Genomic DNA, 15063 nt, shown 5'->3' on the forward strand with positions numbered 1-15063 from the left:
TGGAGATGTGCCCGCAACCAAGGTACATGCCCTTAACCGGAATCGAACCTGGGACCCTTCAGTCCACAGCCCGACGCTCTATCTGCTGAGCCAAACCGGCTAGGGCTAAAATCTTTATTGTTAAGAGTATTATAGCTGCCCTCCTTCCCCCTGCCCATTGACCCCCTCCACCTGATTCCTGCCCCACCCCAGGCCTTCACCACCCTACTGTCTGTGTCCATAGGTAAGATCTTCGGTTAATCTCTTCCTACCTCCTGCCCCCTTCCCTCTGAGATTCCCCAGTCTGTTCCATGCCTTTGATTCTGTTTTATTTACCAGTTTATTTTGTTCATGAGATTTATCGTTCATTTTGATTTTTAAGTTCAATTGATAGATATGTTGATAGATATGTATTTGTTGCCATTTTATTGTTCATATTTTTTAAATCTCTTCTTGTTGTTCTTAAATAATACCCCTCAACATTCAGATAATACTGGTTTGGTGGTGATGAACTCCATTAACTTTTTCTTGTTTGTGAAGCTCTTTATCTGGTCCTCAATTCTAAATGAGAGCTTTGCTGGGTAGAGTGATCTTGGTTGTAGGTCCTTATATTCATTACTTTGAATATTTCTTGCCACTCCCTTCTGACCTGCAAAGTTTCTGTTGAGAAATCAGCTGACAGTTGTATGGGCATTCCCTTATAGGTAACTAACTGCTTTTCTCTGGATGCTTTTAAGATCCTCTCTATGTTTTTAACCTATGGCATTTTAATTATGATGTGTCTTGCTGGGCCTCTTTGGGTTCCTCTTATTTGGGACTCTCTGTGCTTCTTGGACTTGTAAATCTATTTCTTTCACCAGGGGAAGTTTTCTGTCATTATTTCTTCAAATAGGTTTTCAATATCTTGCTCTCTCTTTCTCTCCTCCTTCTGGCACCCCCATAATGCTAATGTTTGTATTCTTGAAGTTATCCCAGAGGCTCCTTACAGTTTCTTCATATTTTTTTCACTCTTTTTTAAATTTTTTAATTTTTTTATTGCTTAAAGTATTACAAAGAGTATTACAAATGTCTCCTTCCCCCACCCCCCCTTAAAATTCCGCCCCAACCCCCCAGTGTCTTGTGTCCATTGGTTATGCTTATATGTGTGCATACAAGTCCTTCGGTTGATCTCTTACCCCCTCTTCTTGCCCCGCAACCCTCCTTGGCCTTCCCGCTGTAGTTAGTCTGTTCGATGCAGCTCTGTCTCTGTATTTATTTTTGTTCATCAGTTTATAATGGTCTTTATTATCCATAAATGAGTGGGATCATGTGGTATTTTTCTTTCATTGACTGGCTTATTTCACTTAGTATAATGCTCTCCAGTTCCATCCATGCTGTTGCAAATGGTAAGAATTCCTTCTTTTTTACAGTAGCATAGTATTCCATTGTGTAAATGTACCACAGTTTTCTAATCCATTCATCTGCTGATGGGCACTTAGGCTGTTTCCAGATCTTCGCTATGGTAAATTGTGCTGCTGTGAACATCGAGGTGCATATATCCTTTCTGATTGGTGTTTCTGATTTCTTGGGATATATTCCTAGAAGTGGGATCACTGAGTCAAATGGCAGTTCCATTTTTAACTTTTTGAGGAAACTCCATACTGTCTTCTATAGTGGCTACACCAGTCTGCATTCCGACCAGCAGTGCATGAGTGTTCCCTTTTCGCCACATCCTCTCCAGCACGTCTTTTGTTGATTTGTTGATGATAGCCACTCTGACAGGTGTGAGATGATACCTCATTGTTGTTTTGATTTGCATCTCTCAGATGATTAGTGACTTTGAGCATGTTTTCATATGTCTCTTGGCTTTCTGAATGTCCTCTTTTGAAAAGTGTCTATTTAGTTCCTTTGCCCATTTTTTGATTGGATTGTTTGTCTTCCTTTTGTTAAATTGTATGAGTTCCCTATATATTTTGGAGATTAGACCCTTATTGGTGATAACATTGGCAAATATTTTCTCCCATGCAGTGGGCTTTCTTGTTGTTTTGTTGATGGTTTCTTTTGCTGTGCAGAAACTTTTTATTTTGATGTAGTCCCATTTGTTTCTTTTCTCTTTAGTTTCCAATGCCCTAGGAGCAGTATCAGTGAAGAAATTGCTTTGGTATATGTCTGATATTTTGTTGCCTTTGGATTCCTCTAATATTTTTATGGTTTCCTGTCTTACATTTAAGTCCTTTATCCATTTTGAGTTTATTTTTGTGTATGGTGTAAGTTGGTGGTCTAGTTTCATTTTTTTGCATGTATCTGTCCAATTTTCCCAACACCATTTATTGAAGACACTGTCTTGACTCCATTGTATGTTCTTGCCTCCTTTGTCAAATATTAATTGAGCATATTGGTTTGGGTCGATTTCTGGGTTCTCTATTCTATTCCATTGATCTATATGTCTGTTCTTGTGCCAGTACCAGGCAGTTTTGAGAACAGTGGCTTTGTAATACAGCTTGATATCAGGTGTTGAGATCCCACCTACTTTGTTCTTCTTTCTCAGGATCGCTCCAGGTATTCGGGACCTTTTTTTTTTTTATTCCAGATGAATTTTTGGAGAGTTCATTCTAGACCTGTGAAATATGCCATCGGTATTTTAATTGGAAGTGTGTTGAATTTATAGATTGTTTTGGGTAGTATGGACATTTTAATGATGTTGATTCTACCATGAACATGGTATGTTCTTTCATCTGTTTATGTCTTCCTCTATCTCTTTTTTCAACGTCCTGTAGTTTTCTGAGTAGAGGTCTTTTACCTCTTTAGTTAAGTTTATTCCTAAGTATCTTAATTTTTTCTGTGTGTGATGATAAATGGGATTTTTTTTTTTAGTCTCTCTTTCTGTAAGTTCACTATTGGTGTATAGAAATGCCATATATTTCTTGGCATTAATTTTGTATCCTGATACATTGCCGAATTCATTTATTAAGTCTAATAGTTTTTTGATGGAGTTTTTAGGGTTTTTTATGTACAATATCATGTCATCTGTGAATAAGGACAGTTTCACTTCTTCTTTTCCAATTCGGATGCCTTTTATTTCTTCTTCTTGTCTAATTGCAATGACTAATACTTCTAGTACTATGTCGAACAGGAGTGGTGAGAGTAGGCATCCCTGTCTTATTCCTGTTCTTAAGGGAAATGGTTTTAGTTTTGCCCATTGAGTATGATGTTGCCTGTGGGTTTGTCATGAATTGCCTTTATTATGTTGAGGTACGATCCTTCTATTCCCACCTTGCTGAGAGTTTTTATCATAAATGGGTGTTGGATTTTGTCAAATGCTTTTTCTGCATCAATTGATATGACTATGTGGTTTTTTTCTTTCAATTTGTGTATGTGATGTATCACGTTTATTGATTTTCAGATATTGTACCATCCTTACATCCCTGGGATAAATCCTATGGTGTATGATCTTTCTGATGTACTGCTGGATCTGATTTGCTAAGATTTTGTTGAGGATTTTGGCATCTATGTTCATGAGGGATATTGGCCTGTAATTCGCTTTCATTGTGTTGTCTTTACCTGGTTTTGGTATGAGGGTGATGCTGGCTTCATAGAATGAGCTTGAAAGTGTTCGTTCCTCTTGAATTTTTTGTAGTAGTCTGAGGAGGATAGGTTTTAGTTCTTCCTTGAATGTTTGGTAAAACTCCCCTGTGAAGCCGTCCGGCCCCAGGCTTTTGTTTCCTGGAAGCTTTTTGATGACTGCTTCAATTTCTTCCATAGTTATTGGCCTATTGAGATTTTTAGATTCTTTCTGATTGAGTTTTGGAAAGTTGTATTTTTCTTGGAATATGTCCATTTCCTCCAGGTTGTCTAGTTTGTTGGAGTAGAGTTGTCCATAGTATTTTTTAACAATCATTTGTATTTCTGTGGGGTTTGTTGTTATTTCACCTCTGTCATTTCTGATTTTGTTTATTTGGGTCCCTTTTCTCTACTTCTTGGTGAGCCTGGCTAGAGGTTCATCAATCTTGTTTATCCTTTCAAAGAACCAGCTCTTGGTTTCATTGATCTTATGTATTGTTTTCTTTGGTCTCTATGTCATTTATTTCTGCTCTGATCTTTATTATCTCCTTCCTTCTGCTCACTCTGGGGTTTTCTTGTTGCTCTCTTTCTAATTCTTTGAGATGAAGAGTTAGATGATTTACTACCATTTTTTCTTGTTTTTTTTGAGGTAGGCCTGTAGAGCTATAAACTTCCCTCTCAGGACTGCTTTCATTGTGTCCCATAGGTTTTGGATTGTTGTGTTTTCATTGTCATTAGATTACAGGATGTTTTTAATTTCTTCTCTGTTCTCATTGGTAACCCAATCAATATTTAATTACATGCTATTCAGCTTCCAAGTGTTTGAGTGTTTTGGATTGTTTTTATTGTAGTTCATTTCTAATATTATGCCATTCTGGTCTGAGAAGATGCTTGGTATGATTTAAATCTTCTTGAATTTGGGGATACTTTGCTTGTGACCCAATATGTGGTCTATTTTTGAAAATGTCCCATGTGCACTTGAGAAGAACGTATATTCAGCGGCTTTGGGGTGAAATGTTCTGAAGATGTCAATTAAGTCCATCTGACTTAGTGAGGTATTTAGGATTGCTGTTTCTTTGCTGATTTTTTGTCTAGAGGATTTATCCAGATTGTCAGTGGTGTATTAAAGTTCCCTACTATGTTTGTATTGTTGTCAAACTCTCCCTTGCTATCTTCCAGGAGTTTTTTTTTTTTTTTATGTATTTGGGTGCTCCTACATTGGGTGCATATATGTTTACCAGGGTTATATCCTCTTGTTGTATTGATCCCTTTAGTATTATGAAGTGGCCTTCTTTTCTCTTGTTATGGCCTTTACTTTGAGGTCTATTTTGTCAGATATAAGTATTGCTACCCCAGCTTTTTTTTTTCATTTCCATTTGCCTGAAAGATATTTTTCCATCCCTTCACTTTTAGTCTGTGTGAGTCCCTTCTTCTGAGGTGGGTCTCTTGTAGACAGCAAATGTATGGGTGATATTTTTTATCCAGTCAGCCACTCGATGTCTTTTGATTGGAGCATTTATTCCATTTACGTTTGAAGTTATTATTGAAAGGTACTTGTTTCTAGCCATTTTTATTTTTGTGCCTGTTTTCTTTCTTACCTTTTTATTTCTTCTTTTTACACCAGTCTCTTTCTTGCATTGCTGGCTTAGTGGTGATAAACTCCCTTAGCCTTTTTTTTTTTTTTTGTCTGTGAAGCTTCTTATTTCCCCTTCAAGTTTGAATGATAACCTTGCTGGATAGAGTATTCTTGGATTCAATCCCTTGCTTTGCATGACTTTGTAAATTTCCGTCCAGTCTTTTCTGGCCTGATGTATTTCTGTTGAGAAATCATTTGATAATCTAATGGGAGATCCCTTGTATGTAACTTTCTGTCTCTCTCTTGCAGACTTTAAGATTCTCTCTTTGTCCTGAACATTTGCCATGGTAATTATGATGTGTCTTGGTGTGGGTCTTTTCGGGTTCATCTTGTTTGGGACTCTCTCTGCTTGTGTGACTTTTTTTCTTCCCCACCGCAGGGAAGTTTTCTGACATTATTTCTTCAAATAGGTTTTCCAATCCTTGTTCTTCTTCCTGTTGTTCTGGCATCCCTATTATTCTTATGTTCATTCGTTTCATGTTGTCCCATAGCTCCCTTAGGCTCTCCTCCTGTCTTTTAATTTTTTTCTCCAATTGCAGTTCAGTTTGGGTGTGTTTTGCTTCCCTGTCTTCTAATTCGCTAATTCGGTCCTCCGCTTCGCCTAGCCTACTTTTGCAACTTTCCATGGTGTTTCTTATTGCAGCTATACCACTCTTTATTTCTTCTTGATTCTTACATAATTTATTGATTTTTTTCATCCATTTCTTCTTTTTTTTTTTCTTTAATTAAATCTTTATTGTTCAGATTATTACATTTGTTCCTCTTTCCCCCCCCCCATAACTCCCCTCCTCCCAGTTCCCACCCCACCCTCCGCCCTCACTCCCCACCCACTGTCCTCATCCATAGGTGCACGATTTTTGTCCAGTCTCTTCCCGCATCTCCCACACCCCTTTCCCCCCCAAGAATAGTCAGTCCATTCCCTTTCTATGTCCCTGATTCTATTATAATCAACAGTTCATTCTGTTCATCAGATTATTTATTCACTTGATTCTTAGATTCACTTGTTGATAGATGCATATTTGTTGTTCATAATTTGTATCTTTACCTTTTTCTTCCTCTTCCTCTTCTTAAAGGATACCTTTCAGCATTTCATATAATCCTGGTTTGGTGGTGATGAACTCCTTTAGCTTTTCCTTATCTGTGAAGCACTTTATCTGACCTTCAATTCTGAATGATAGCTTTGCTGGATAAAGTAATCTTGGTTGTAGGTTCTTGGTATTCATCACTTTGAATATTTCTTGCCACTCCCTTCTGGCCTGCAAAGTTTCTGTTGAGAAATCAGCTGACAGTCGTATGGGTATTCCCTTGTAGGTAACTGAGTTTCTTTCTCTTGCTGTTTTTAAGATTCTCTCTTTGTCTTTTGCTCTTGGCATTTTAATTATGATGTGTCTTGGTGTGGTCCTCTTTGGAGAACCCCATCCATTTCTTCTTGATTCTTACATACGTTGTTGATTTTTTCCTCCAACCTGTTTATGCACGCTAGGACCCTTATGCTGAATTCTATTTCTGACATAGTGCATGCCTCTGTTTCACTTAGCCACTTTTCTGGCGCTTTCTCACTTTCTTTCCTTTGGGGGTTTCTTTGTCTACCCATTTTTGGTCTTACCCACTGATCTAGATGTTGAGTCATGCAGGGGCTGCTACTTGGGTGGCAGTGGTTCCTCGGGCTGCAGTTGCTCAAGTGGTCACAGTAGTGGTTGCTTCTCAGTTGGCAGCGACTCCTCTGCTGGGTGCTGTTCACAGCAGTGGTGTCTCCTCTGGTTGGTAGGTGAGGCTGCTCACACAGCTGCTGTTCCTTGGACAGGGGTGGGCTGTTCACGTGGCTTCTGCTCCTCGGTGGGCTAGGACTGCACACGTGACTGCTGCTCCTTGGATCGGGGCTGGCTGCACGCTGCTGCTGTTCCTCAGATGGGGAAGGCTGCTCGTTAGGCTGCTGCTCTTTGGACAGGGGCAGGTTGCTTACAGGGCTACTGCTCCTTGTATGGGTGCAGGCTGCTCACGCAGCTGTTGCTCCTCAGATGGGGGGCAGGCTGCTTGCATGGTTGCTGCTCCTCGGGTGGGGGTGAGCTGCATATGTGGCTGCTGTTTCTCAGATGGGGGAGGGATGCTTACCCAGCTGCTGCTTGTTGGGCTGGTGCAGACTGCATTTGGCTGTTGCTCCTTGGACCAGTGTGGGCTGCACAGGGCTGCCGCTCCTCAGATGACCTTGGGCGGGGGCGAGCTGCTCGGGCGGCTGCTGCTCCTTGGGCTGGATTGAGCTGCACGTGCAGCTGCTGCACCTCATACAGGGGCTGTCTGCTCACGTGGGGATGAGCTGCTTGTGTAGCTGTTTCTCTTCAGGCAGGAACAAGCTGCACGTGTGTCTGCTGCTCCTCGGATGGGGGCAGGCCGCTTACCCAACTGCTGCTCGTCAGGTGCAGGCTGTGTGTGTCTGCTACTCCTCAGACCAGTGTGGACTGCACAGGGCTGCCGGTCCTCAGATGTGAGTGGTCTGCTTGTGTGGCTGCTGCTCCTTGGACTAGGGGAGGCTGCTCGGGCGGCTACTGCTCCTTGAATGGAAGCGGGCTGCTTGTGGTGATGCTGTTCCTTGTATAAGTATGGGCTGCTCACACTGCTGCTGCTTTTCCTATGGGGCAGGCTGCTCGTGCAGCTGCTGCTCCTCAGATGGGGTAGCGGGCTGCTCACACAGCTGACAGCTGCTGCTCCTTAGACTGGGGCAGGCCACGTGAAGCTTCTGCTCTTAGGCCTGGGGCAGGCTGTTCATGGGCCTGCTGCTCCTTGGACTGGAGTGGGCTGCTCATGTGTCTGCTGCTTGCGTGATTGCAGTGCCCCGGGCTAAGGTGTTGGGCCAGTCAGGGGGGAGCACGCTTCAGAACTGACAGGAGCCTGCGCCCAGGGTGGCTGGAGATTTGATGACCGTGGGACCCCAGCTGAGGTAGCAGGTCCTAGGCAGGGGTGTCTGTAGAGTTCCAGGTGTTATCTAAGGACACCCTGGGTGGGGGGTGAGACCTGGTTCCCAGTTACAGCAGCTCTGCCCTTATAGACGCTAGGCTTCTGGGGACAAGCTGGCCTCCTGGAACTGCTTATACAGTAGCAGAGGCTGCCTAGTTAGGTGAGCCCATTTAGCCTGACCCCGAAGGCCCTGTGGAATCTATCTGTGCCTCACTCACATACACACACACACTTCCCACATGACCACACACTCCTCTTTTGGTCCCTCACTGACTCACATTCTCTCCCTCACTGTTGCCTTCTTCCTGCCTCTGTAGTTGGGTCTGGGGTGTTATTGACCCGTTTGTGGATGGAGTTTCCTCTCTAGGTGTCTGGTTATGAGGCTCACTCTCTAGCACCTGGCCAGACAGGATAAAATTCACTTAGACAAGACACAACACAAAGGGACCAAAGCACGAATGCACTGATGACAATAATAACCCTATTATCAGTGACCGCCTGAGAAAAGAGGATTAGAGGTGAGAAAAGAGCATAAGTGATATCGAAGAGAGTAAAAAAGATAGGAGAGAAAAGAAGAAGGAAGAAAAGGAGATTATATATATATATATATATATATATATATATATATATATATATATATTATATATATTATATATATATGGGGAAAACACCCCAGAACCAATACATAAACAAACAAAACAAACAAAAAATAATAGTAATAATAAAAATAAAAATACAAACACCAAACCCCCAGCAAAGAGGATGGGGGCAGAATCTATAGATGCTGAACTTATATATAGAAGATAAGGTTAAAAGTTGGATGAATATGGGGAGGATCTCAGTTCAGTATAGAGGAAGTAGAAAGGGGATGGATGGATAAGAGGAAAGAGAACAAGAAAAAAATAATAAGTTTATAAAAAATTTGATTTAAAAAATGTTATAAAAATAGCAAATAAAAATAAAATAGAGTGATGGAAAAATAATGTGAAAAGAAACAGAAAATAAAGCAACAAACAAAAACAGGAACAAAACAAAAATAAGAGATAACAAAGTAATAAAAAAATAAAATAAAAATGAAAAAGTGAAGTGTTCCTTTGGCTGGCTTAAGATCCCAATCTTCTGTACTATAGTGTTTCTCTTTAGTCCAGCCCCTTTGTGCTCTCAGGGACTATTTAGTTGTGTGTGTGTGTGTGTGTGTGTGTGTGTGTGTGTGTGTGTTTAAATCCTTTTTACCGTTCAGGGCGGAATCTAGATGTGGCTGTATTAGTTGCCTGGATAATGGAGGGTGGGGGCTATCTCTTCAGGGCAGAATGGCTTTCCCAGGCTCAGGAATGACTCAGCACCACTCTCACTGCCACTTCTCCTGGATCTCCCTCTCCCCACAGATTCCACAATTCTACACCTTCTCCCACGATCCAGCCATGGGTAAGTGTCTGTATTCGAAAGGTCCTATGAACTGGGCTCTATGAAGAAAGGCACAAGCCACAGAGGCTGGAGAGGCTGCACCTCTGCGCACTTCTCTCCTGCCGGCACTCTTCAGCTTTTACTGACTGTGGACCCAGATCTAGAAGCAGTTCTGTGTACCTTTTTTCCCACTGCACCTGTCCCAAGGGACGCGGGCCAAGCCGGTGCTGTGTGGATTCCCTCTGATCCTCAGGGCTCACCGTTCTGGCCGATTATCCTTCCCAGAGCCTTCACTTTACCTTTCTCCGGGAGTCCTCTGCCTTTCCCAGCTCAAACTGTCTCCCAGCTGAATCTCCCCTGCCAATTTGGGCTGGATATTACTGGTTTCAGCTGCTCACCCTATCTTCTCCGGGACAAGGCACGGGACACTGTCCATCTATACTGCCGCCATTTGTTGCCCTCGATTGCAGGCTTGATCCCTGGCCCTGGTCAGGCTGCATTACTCTGTCCCACTCTTTTTTCTTTTTGCTCTTTAGATTGGGTGCTTTTTGCTTCCTCATATTCCAAATCATTGATTTGATTCTCTAAATCCTCTACTCTACTATTGAATTCCTGTAAATTTTTCTTTATTCCAGTTAGTGTATGCTTAATTTCTGATTGGTCCTTTTTCATGTCTTTCCAGTCTCACTAAGATCCTTAAAAGTCTCACCATGATCCTTGAGTAACCTTATAACTATTGTTTTGAACTCTGTGTCCAGTAGTTTGCTTGCTTCCATTTCTTTCATTTGGGACATGTTCCTTTGTGTCCACATTTTGGTTGCTTCTCTGTATTTGTTTCAATATGTTAGGTAGAGCTGCTATGTCTCCTGGAATTGGTAGACTGGCCTTGTGTAGTAGGTGTCCTGGAGGGCCCAGTGGGTCAGCCTCCCCGGTCACCTGAGCGGAGAACTCTAGGTGTGTCCCTGTATGGGCTATGTGCACAGTCTTGTAGTTGAGCCTTGATTGCTGTTGGTGTCTCTGGAGGAGATGACCTCCAGACCAACTGGCTGTGAGGACCAGTTGCAACTACAGTGAGAGAGCTGCTGTGCAGAGCGTGAAGTCCAGCTGTGAAGCAAGGCAGTCTGGTGCTAGTTCCAGGTCTTGCGCCTTTTATTGATAGGTTTGGGGCATGCTGTCACCAGCTGCAGGTTGTTTGAGAGACTTTAGCAAAGTCTGAAGCCTGAGCTAGGGGGAGCCATTCATATGGGAAAATTGCTGCAAACAGCTTGGGTAGGGCTGAAAATTAGATGGGTCAGAGTCTCAGGGAATCCCCAGGGTGGAGCAAACAGTGTGCTTCAGGCTGATTGAGACTCAGATATGGGTGCCAGTTAGCTCTGCAACAGGGGAGGTCCCAGCACAGGAATGATGACCTTTGCCAGCATCTCTGTCAGGGAGAGAGCTGCCCCTGAGTTCCTGCCCTGATGTCAGTCCAGTTCCTTTTTGTATGCATATGTGTCCCCCAGTGCCTTGCCCTGGCACTGATGCTCATAGGAAGTGGAACCTTGTAAGTTTAGTTCATGTGCCAGCCCTTTAAGTGGAACAGCTGGGTCTCCAGCAGCCTCCATGTCACTGAGCCCCAATACACACTGGTTTTTACAGCTCATAATTGTGGGGAATTCTTTTCCCAGGTCTGGGAGCTTGGGCTCATGTTCTGGTGTGGGGCTGGGACCTCTTGCTCCTCACAGGCAGCCTCTGCAGAAATGATCTCCCTCCTAATTAAATAAATGCCACATGTGGGTGTTAGACCAGCCCATTCTGTGCCTCCCCCACCCCACCAATCTCTGTGTGCTTTTTTCTTTACTTCCCTAGTTGTAGGACTTCTATTCAGCCAGTTTTCAGGTGGTTCTGAGTGATGGTTGTTAGTTGTAATTTGGATGTGGTTGTGGGAGGTGGCGAGTACAGGTGTTTACCTACACCACAATCTTGGTTCCTCCACCCCCAAATTTTTAATTAACCAATGTTATGCCAATAAATTTCATTTTAAAAAAATGTAACTAAAAATAGAGCAAGACAAGAAAAAAAGAACAAAAAAACTACAAAAACAGCCAGAAAACAATGAACAATATGTCAATAAGATACCTATGAATTTACTTTAATTATAAATGGACTAAATTCTCCAATCAAAAGACAGAGTGACTGTGTGAATTAAGAAAACAGGATTCACCCTGGCTGGATCAGTTGAGTATCAACCTATGAACCAGGAGGTCAGGGGTTGATTACTGGTCAGGGCACATGCCTGGGTTTTGGGCTCAATCCCCACTGGGGGGCATAGAGGATGAAGTCTATCAATGATTTTCTTTTATCATTGATATTTCTCCCTTTCCCCCTCCCTTCCGCTATCTGAAATCAATGAAAAAATATTTCCTTTTTTAAAAAATAGGATTAATTTATGTACTACATATAAGGAACTCACTTCAGCTTTAAGGACACACACAGACTGACAGTGAAGGGATGGAAAAAGATGTTCCATTAATTGGAAACCAAAAAAGAACAAGGTAGCAATACTTATATTAGACAAAATAGATTTTAAGACAAAGATTGTAATAACAGACAATGAATGTCATTACATAATGTTAAAGGGGTCAATCCAGCAAGAGAATATAGCATTTGTTAATATTTATGCACCCTACTTAGGAGGATCTAATTATAAAAAACAAAGGTAGAAATAGCGATATAATAATAATAGGGGGCTTTAATACTCTACTTTCATCAATAAATACATCTTTAGAGAGAAAATCAATAAGGAAACATTGAACTTAAATGATACATCAGGCCAGATGGACTTAGCACACATTTACAAAACATTCCATCAACAGCAGCAGAATATACCCTCTTCTCAAATGCAAATGGAATATTCTCCAGGACACATCATATGTTAGGCCACAAAACAAGTCTTAATAAATTTAAGAAGACTGAAATTATTTCAAGAATTTTTCTGACCACAATATTATGAAACTAGAAATCAATTTTACAAGAAGAAAATTGGAAAATTTACAACTGTGTAGAGATTAAACTGAACAATCTTGAGACAATTTTAAATAGAAATGTAACATACCAAAATTAAGGGGATACAGCACAAGCAGTTCTAAGAGGGAAGTTCATTCATAGTGATAAACATTAAAAACAAGAAATATCTTAAACAACCTAACTTTACATTTTAGGGAACTAGAAAAAAAAAGAACAAAGTCTAAAGTTAGCATAAATATAAAACCAGAAGCAAATGACAGAGACTAAGAATGCAATAGAAAAGATCAATAAAACTGAGAACTTTTTTTTGGTTAATCCTCACCTGAGGATATTTTTTCTATTGGTTTTTAGAGAGAGCGGAGGGAAGTGGGGAGGGAAGAAAGAAAGAGAGAATGAATCAGGAAAGAAAGAGGGGACATTGCAACTGATACCACAGAAATGCAAAGGATCATAAGAGACTACTATGAACAGTTACATGCAAGAAAATTGGACAACCTAGAAGAAATAGATTCTAAGACATACAAACTAGAAAGACTGAATCATGAAGAAATAGAGAATCTGAAGAGATCAACTATAGAAGGAGCTTGAGTTAGTAATAAAAAAACCTCCCAACACACAAAAGTTCAGAACCAGATGGCTTCACTGGTGAATCCTACCAAACATTTAAAATCCTATATAATAAAAGGCTAATATGCAAATAGACTGAACAGCAGAACGACCAGTCACTATGACATGCACTGACCACCAGGGAGCAGACAGTCAATGCAGGAGCTGCCCCCTGGTGGTCAATGTGCTCCCACAGGGGGAGCACTGTTCAGCCAGAAGCCGGGCTCATGGCTGGGGAGTGCAGCAGTGGTGGCAGGAGCCTCTCCCACCTCAGCAGCAGTGCTAAGGACCCCTTGGAGGATGTCTGACTGCTGGCTTAGGCCCACTCCCCAAGAGGAAACAGGCCGGGCTGAGGGACCCCCCCCCCCCCCACACACACACCCAGTGCACAAATGTCGTGCACTGGGCCTCTAGTTGAATTAATATTATTCATTCTCATACTCTTTCAAAACATAAAAAAGGAGGGAACACTCTAAATTCATTTTATGAGGCCAGCATTACTCTGACAAAACCATAAAAAACCTATAAGAATATTATAAGACAATATCCTTGATGAAAACATGCAAAAAATACTCCACAGAATATTAAAACTGATTATATTAAAACCAGATATTACATTAAAAATAAAGTTAAATTCAACAATATATAAAAAGGGTTATACACCATGATTAAGTGGAATTGATTCTGAAGATGCAAAGATGGTTCAACATCCACAAATCAAACAACACGATACACTACATTTACAAAATGAAGGATTAAAAAAATCATATGATCATTTCAATAGATGCAGAAAAGCATTTGATAAAATTCAACATCCATTCATAAAAACTCCTAACAAAGTGGATATAGAGGAAAGTACCCTAACATAATAAGGCCACATGTGACAAGCCTACAGCTAATATCATACTCAGTGGTGAAAAGCTGAAAGCTAAGATGAGGAAGGAGACAAAGATGCTCACTCTCTTGCCCTGACCGGTTTGGCTCAGTGGATATAGCGTTGGCCTGCGGACTCAAGGGTCCCAGGTTCGGTTCCGGTCAAGGGCATGTACCTTGGTTGCGGGCACATCCCCAGTAGGGGGCGTGCAGGAGGCAGCTGATCAATGTTTCTCTCTCATCGATGTTTCTCTCTATCCCTCTCACTTCCTCTCTGTAAAAAATCAATAAAATATATATATATATTTTAAAAAAGATGCCCACTCTCACCACTCTTATTCAACAAAGCACTGGAAGTCCTAGCCATAGCAATTAGGCAATAAAAAGAAGTCAAAGGCATCCAAATTGGTAAGAAAGATGTAAAACTTTCTCTAACTGCCAATGACATAATATTTTACATAGAAAACACTAAAGACTACACCAAAAATAAAGTTAAAACAAATTCAGTAAAGTTGCAGAATTGAAAATCAATATATAAAAATCAGTTGTGTTTGTATTTATAATAATAATAATGAACTATTCAAAATTATTAATCATCCATGTATGCCTTTCATTTGAACCATTCCTTCAAATAAATTAATTTGGTACCCTATCCCCCAAGAGATATAAAAATTAAGAAAATAATCCCATTTACATTTGCACTAAATTAATAAAATACTTAGGACTAAGTTTAACCAAGGAGGTGAAAGATCTATGCTGAAACCTTTAAGACATTGATGAAAACAATACACAGCTAAATGGAAAGGTATTTAATGTTCATGGACTGAAATAATTAATATTGTTTAAATGTCCATACTATCCAAAGTTATCTACAGATTTAATGCAATCCCCATCAAAATTTGATGGCATTTCTCAGAGAAATAGACTAAACTAGATATCATCCAAAGTAATCTTGAGCAAGGAGAACAAACTTACAGTAACCAAAACAGTATGGTACTGAAATTAAAACAGACACATAGATCAATGGAACAGAGTAGAAAACTGAAGAGGTAAACCCACACACTTAA

The sequence above is a fragment of the Myotis nattereri genome, assembly GCF_964212035.1.
Source record: "Myotis nattereri genome assembly, chromosome: 1".
Taxonomy (NCBI): Eukaryota; Metazoa; Chordata; class Mammalia; order Chiroptera; family Vespertilionidae; genus Myotis; species Myotis nattereri.